The sequence below is a fragment of the Blennius ocellaris genome, assembly GCF_963422515.1.
Source record: "Blennius ocellaris genome assembly, chromosome: 18".
NCBI lineage: Eukaryota > Metazoa > Chordata > Actinopteri > Blenniiformes > Blenniidae > Blennius > Blennius ocellaris.
In genome coordinates this window covers 16,318,382-16,325,789 of record NC_137667.1, presented here as the reverse complement: position 1 = coordinate 16,325,789, position 7,408 = coordinate 16,318,382, and positions in this window count along the sequence as shown.

The following is a 7,408-nucleotide window of genomic DNA, read 5'->3' as shown; positions in this document are numbered from 1 at the left end:
TTTTTGTGCCTCGAATAAATAAATGAAAAAGGAAAAGAAAAGAAAGAAAAGCATGAAACTGCTCACGTGGTGGCCTTTACAATCAGTAACTGTAACGATGGAGTGGTGAGACTGAGGGCGAGAAAAACATCATCCATCTATGTCCAAGCACTCCAGTTCCCTGTCCCTTATCACAGCTACACTCCCCCGGCGCGCGCGCGCACGCACGCACGCACGCACGCACGCACGCACGCACACACACACAAATCGGTTTTCTACTTCAGTTCAAGTACTTCTAAGAAAAGAAAAGAAAAAAAAAAATCAAAGCCAAATAAGAAAAAGCGAGGTTGCAGAGAGTGCACAGATACAACGGGGAGTGGAGAGATCAGGGGCAAAAGGATGTGGCGGTCAAAATGAGCCATAAGAGAGAATTATGAAGATGTTGATGGGGAGTGGAAATATCTTATTCTATTTCAAAAGGACTCCAACCCTTTGATATTTAGTGACAGGAACATCCGGGAGGAGACAAGCAGTGATTCCTCAGAGTGATTTTCTGTCACAGTGAAGGGTAACGACCTGGAAGTCTTGTCCTTCCAGTCTGAGAGCTGGACTACGTTGATTTCCCATAAAGTGAGTGGAAATGCACACACATATGTGCACAAAACCGTGTGTGTGTGTGTGTGTGTGTGTCTGTGGTTAGGTGCACTGTGTTGCACATGATGGATGAGTGAATATAAATGGAGGAAAGGCCGTGGAAGTGGTGGAGATTGTGCTGTTCCCCTCCAGCTCCTCATTGACCAATCAGGGAGGTGCAATGCAAAGATGCGTCTCCACATTCTCATCTACAGGCAACTTGGAGTCACCAGTCAATCTCAGGTACACAGAGAAAACACACTGACCACTGCACCACATTGGACCTGTACAATTAACTAAACAGACGTAAACATTTCTTTCTCCCTCAACAAACAGCTAAAGTGTTTTTAAATATCGCGACCAGACTGAGACATGGGCCTTTAATATTTTGGTATTTCCCTGTTCTGCTGTCACATATCAGCCAATATTAATTCTACTCCTGCTTAAATTATTATGACTGTGTATTTAAGATGAGTCACTCAAATGTAATGGTACAATGAAGATTAGTAATCAATCTTTTGAGATATGTTTTGTTTGAATTTGTCGCTGCAAGAAAACCAGATCCAACGAAGGAAAACAGATTCAACCTGAGCTAAAAGTAATTTCAATGTCCCATCACATCACTTACAGGTAGATATTTGTCAAGTGGAAATAAAAGTCACATATGAACCAGCCCAAGAAAAACAAATAGAAAATCTATTAAATAATAACAGAACTATATATATCAAGATTGACCTCCATACTAAAAGGAAAACAACAGATTTTCATATTAACACCAATTCCGGGATTATAAATGGAATATCCAGCAAATACTGAATATTAATGACTCTGCACACGAACAAGTGAGCTAAATGTACAAACGTGAAAAAGCTGAATTGGCCGGGTGCCCAGAGCCGCCTGTCGGAAGTAAGTGAGACATGATGCAGCTGCAGTTTGAGTGTGTTTATGTGTGCGTGTTTTTGACTACAGTATTTGACACTTTTTAACCTCTGCTGCAACCTCTGCTCTGACTTGTGGCCTGCTGATTGGATGAACAGATAGCAACCGTGTGTGTGTGTGTGTGTGTGTGTGTGTGTGTGTGTGTGTGTGTGTGTGTGTGTGTGTGTGTGTGTGTGTGTGTGTGTGTGTGTGTGTGTGTGTGTGTGTGTGTGTGTGCCGGGCACTGTGGTGCAGTGTAGGACCCTGGTCTGGTCTCTGTCACTCTGATTGAGGCTACGATTTATAAACACAGAGACGCTCAGTTTTCTATCTCGCACAGTGGTACCATTCGGGTGGATGTGTGTGTTTGTGCGTACGGTTGGATCTTCCAACAGGCCAGAGCTCACGGTACCCCACTAAATCCGTCACTTTGCTCATTAGTCCCCCCCTTCTTCCGCTCTCTAACCCATATCCCCTCCTGCCCAGACCCACTCTCCACTGTCCCCAATGCTGACTCCCTCTCTGTTTTTCTTTCGCTTCGACTCAATCCAGTTCAGCCAAAACAAATAGAGCCAAACAAATAACCTATTGGGAAAGTTACAGCCACACATTTAACCCTGTTAAAACTTTTAAACTGGAATTTTACAGAAATGTCCAATTGTTCTACTTCAAGGTGTGACTCTCTGTCTCTCTTTGAGAATAAATGTGTGAAAATGTTTATAACTGATATTGTTAAATATAGTTAGATATACTTTACAGGGGTACATGGACTTCACTGACCAAAAAAACACATTTTCCCTGCTTCGGAAGTCTCACAGTGTTTACGATGGGAGAATTGAACCAGCAACCAGCTCTAGCAGCTGAGCCACAGCAGCTCATTTTAGCTGAGGATCCACATTAAGCCTCCTCTGCTCCACAGTGGGCCAATGGAATAATGGCGAAGTGATGATGAATCTGAACGTTTCCATTGGTTTTGACACAAAAAGGAATGTTTGAAAAAGTTGCCAGTTGAGTGAAGGTGTTTTTAAAAAATCTGAACCCAATTCAGATGTTCAACAAAACTATGTGCACTTTCAACATTATGGCGTTTTAAACTGTATTTTGCACCTAATGTCCAGAGAACATTCCCTTTAAATATAGTAATCCGTCAAATGATTTGATCTTTGATCTTTATGGGACAAATCTGCCGAGGACTTATCATCCTTTTTACAACCGTGTTTATCTTCAGGTTAATGATGGTAGAAGCCTGTGGCTTCTGAGGGTGAATGATTTGTATATATTATACCCTTTGTGTGTACTTTTTGTAAACTTTTTGCACTATTTGACACTTTGATTCATCTACCTATAGTTATCTCTTGTGTGCTTTAATTTTCAATATTATTATTAATATTATTGTGCAGTACTAAGAACCTCTCACAGCAGATTATACTGTGTATAATTGTTTGTGACAAATAAAACGACTTGACATGGACTTGATTTCTGAATGAATAATTAAGAGACTGTATATTTTATGCGATACATTTAAGTTAATGTTTCTGACTTTTAAAGTTTGCAGTGTTATCCTGCAGGCTTTGACACTCCCGTGTACTTGTTTGTGCCAAATTTGCCGAGTGTGAGAGTTAAAATGTTAATTACCTTATAGTAGCAATGCTTTATTGATTCCAGACCAGTTTGCAGCAGAAAATTGATTTCAGCATTAAAAGTCTGATAAATGCTCCTTAAACAATTAATATTCATGGTTTGCTCTTTGCAATTTAGCTTCAGGCCTCCAAACAAATTTCAGACTTTAATTAACAATAAAAAAAAAAAAAGAGAGAGAGATAGAGATGACCTGTGTTGATATTGTTTCTCTGAAAATGAAAACATCTCATTCTCCTGCGTCAGTCTGATCTCTGATTGGTGTTTGTAAATGTAGCGAGATGTGATGTCAGAATTCTCATTACACACACCTAATTAGGGGCGTGACGCTGGACTGTCACTGGCGTGATTCACACCCGATTTGTCAGGCTGTTGTTAACACGAAGGGCGACGATAGAGAGGGATGATAAACAGTGCTCCGCTCTCATTGGCTGGATCGGACCCGGAGCTTTGATCATCTTCCTCCTCATTACTCTTTGGAAAGCTGCAGGTGTGTGTTGATATAAGTGGAATTTCTTTGGCTGTGGGTTGACTAAAGGTGCTCGGTTGTTACCACTGGGAAAAGAAAACTTGTGTTTATCAAGCAGAAAGTGCTCTCGTATCAACACTGTTCATCTTGAAGTGCAGGATCTGTGTTTTATTCTGACATAAAACCCCAAATGTTCTTTCTTGTTTTTTTTTTACTCAAAAGAGAAAATGATCTCATCGTTCCCTCGCTCATAGTTACACACTCACAAACACACTCCCGGAACACACACACATTTTCTCTATGGCATTTATTAGTAATTACTTCAGCTCCTGGTGCAAAGGGAGACAGAGCACTATCAGAACCCAGGAAGACAGATATGGGACGTCCCTATAGACACCATGCAATCAGACATTTTGCATTTATGTATTCCTTTGTATGGCGCTCTGATGTGGGGGTGTCAGCTTGTTCTTGTCTACAAGAACAAACTCCAGACGCGAGTCAGATACACCCACATAACCTGCCGATATCCCCTGATAAAGCCTGCAGGGTTGCTGATAGCCGGGGACGTGTTGACTGCCACAAATGCAGGGAACCCTTTGGCCCTTCCTGGGCAAAGAGACATTACGCATATCCCTGTCCTCCCCGGTTGAATCGCTTCCAGGCTGCTGCTATCTCCTTTTCCAGGACCCGCAGGGAACTGTCCCCCCCACCAGGCCCCTCGGCGGTCGGCCTGGTGCAAAGGGAGGAAATCTGTGCAAACACCACACACTTGACTCAAGTGTACAATCTCCAGCACACACCCAACATGACACGCACTGAGAAAGTTCTCTTTTAATTTTCTCGGTTTATTTCCATTCATAGTTGAATTCACTTGGTTTACTTCCACTACGGCAAGTTATTATATTTATATTCCAATGAGCTTGATTCATCTGAGGACACCGATTCACCGAAGCCAAAGGGTCTGCAACCTTTTCTCTTTTCCCCCCAAATCAACTTTAACTGGAGCCACAAGACACCTTCAAAATGAGGCTGACACGGCTAAAAGCATCGTCTGCATAGTTTTGATGTTCGTACAAAAAGCTGCATTCTTAGATTCAATTACAAAATCGGATGGGAAACATTTATCACATTTTCAGTTGTTTTTGGACCTGAGTTTAGCAGCTTCCCTCTTCTTCTTCTTTGTTGTTGTAGAGTTTGTTTTTTTACTACTTTCACTCTATTTTAAGCAGTTTTGCATGTTTTTTCCTCACCTTTAAGCTTTTTTTCTCTTAACAGCGCTAGTCATTTTGTTTTTGTTTTTTAAAGCTGTAGTTTTTTTAAAAGCTTAGTATCCCCCCCATTTATGTTGGTTCTTGCTATTTTCCCTATTATTGTTATTTCTTAAATCCCCGTTTAGCCAATGAGCCCTTTTGAAAATGACTGGTGTGTAAATGAGCTAAAAATAATCCAAAGTGTATATTTATGTATAATTTTGTGGAAGCTCCAGGGAGCCACGACAGAGGGGCTAAAGAGCCACATGTGGCTCCAGAGTTGCAGGTTGCAGACCCCGGTCTTAAACCACTATAATCATAATTTAAACAATGTATTCAGCTGAATTCTAAACACTTATGGCAAATGACATTGATACATACATTCATTTGTCTTGTTCACTCTTGAGCTTTCTCTGTAAGTAATCTGAACAATGAAAATTCACTTTTTATTTATGATAATATATATATATATATCAATATGAAATAATTTCTGTGATAATGTGTGGTGAGGCACATTGATTTTGTGCATGCTTGTAATAGATCAGATCACACTTTAGCGACAGCATCATTTCAAAGGGTGTCTAATTGTTTTTCTGAACTCATCTCGTGTAGTCTAGAAATATAAAAATAATCAGATTTCCACTATATCAAATGAACTGGAAAGGATAGAAAACATTGAAAGACAAGCAATATGTCATTTTGTGTGTGTGTGTGTGTGTGTGTGTGTGTGTGTGTGTGTGTGTGTGTGTGTGTGTGTGTGTGTGTGTGTGTGTGTGTGTGGATCGTTAACCTTAGCAGCACCTTCTCACACCTCATTTCAACTTAACCACTGTTTGTTCAAGCGCGTCTATCAGTTGTCCCCGAGGGACTCGGACATAAAGCTACCGGAGACTAACAGGAGATAACTGAGAGGTGAGATGTGACCTGCGATAAACCTGCCCCTGACACTCACACACACACACACACACACACACACACACACACACACACACGCACACACCATGAAATCTCTAGAGACACCCCAAGATGCCGAACCCCAGGTCCCTTGGCAGGAAGGAGACACTGTGTGTCTCGTAGACACTTAAAGGCAGAGGACAGACAGAACATCATTACACCTTCACCATGTGATCACAAACAGATGTCTGCTGACTTGGAGCATCAAATTATTCAATCACTACGCTGAATGTTGTATGTTCTTGCGTAATTCTCCGATGATCCTTTCACCTTATTCTAACCTCCCCAACTTGTTTTCTCTCAAAGTTTCAGGATATTTTGTGATTTTCCTCCCATGTTTTCCTCTGCATTGGACCAGTGACTTATACCCTGCCTCTCGTCCAGTGACAACTGAACGAGGTCCTTCGCTTCTTGATGGTTGGTGAAGATAAATGACTGCATTATTCCTTTTCCTTTCTATATACATAAACGCAGCTATAAGAGCTCTTTGCTTACACCTTACGCTTGGATGAACATCACTCATCCTTTTGTTCATGACCAAAGTTGATGTAGTGACTGCATTACTGCTACCTTTTCTGGCTCGCAGCCCATCAGACCTTAAGATACCTTCAGTAAATTCTCTTCCTCTTGGGGGCAGATTCCCATTTACACCACGTTAGCAGTCGAAACGCTGCAAGTTTCAGGATGTCAAAGCTACGAGCCTGTATTTGTGACTGCAAGACAGAGAAACAACTATGATAAACGTTCTATTTCTTCTTATTTTAGTTTATTATTCCAGCTGAGGTATGATCCCTTCCTGGGCCGAGCTCTGAATCAGTACTTCACGTCCAGTCTGAAGTTAGTACCGAATGAGTGAACTACAGCTAAATAGCTTTCTTGCATGTTGTCAAGTTAAAACCAGAACACTTGCCGTGTTGCAGTTTGATAAATTATTTCGCCTTCGATTGCCAATTGCTTGTTTTTAATCTTCGCCAGAGGGTTCTGCAGAAGAGAGCGGCCATATTTGTTGTCCTCCCTTTGCTCCTGCTTTTTCTCAGTTGATAAGAAGTTACATCCAGGATTGTAACAAGAAGTACTGTTTTTATACTTCTCACTGGCAAAAAAAGAAAGAAAGTAGTAGTTTCCAAAACTGCATGCTTTCAAAATACACAACTACTCACATATATATACAGTAAACACAAACATATGGTCATTCAAACCTCTGGCAGGGCTCCAGTGTCCCAGCTGTTGTCCAGGTGTTTGATACACATTTACTCTTGAAGCTATTTATTTTACAGTGAGCGCTTGTGCATCCTTTTAGCTGAGAAGTGTGTCTGATTTCACACATTAGGAGGCGGTACGTGTGGCTTATACGGCATATTACGCACTCATTACTGTCATCACTGCTTTTCTTGATTGTAAGATTTGTCGCCACGGTAACGTCTTAATCCAACACAGGATGTTGAGCCAGGATTACAGTGGAGATATTGAATCTTTGTCGAGCAAAAATGAAGATTTAACCAAAGGCATCTGGACTCTTCAAAGACTGACGGCACCTCAATCTGTTTTCTGAGCTTTTTCGCGACAC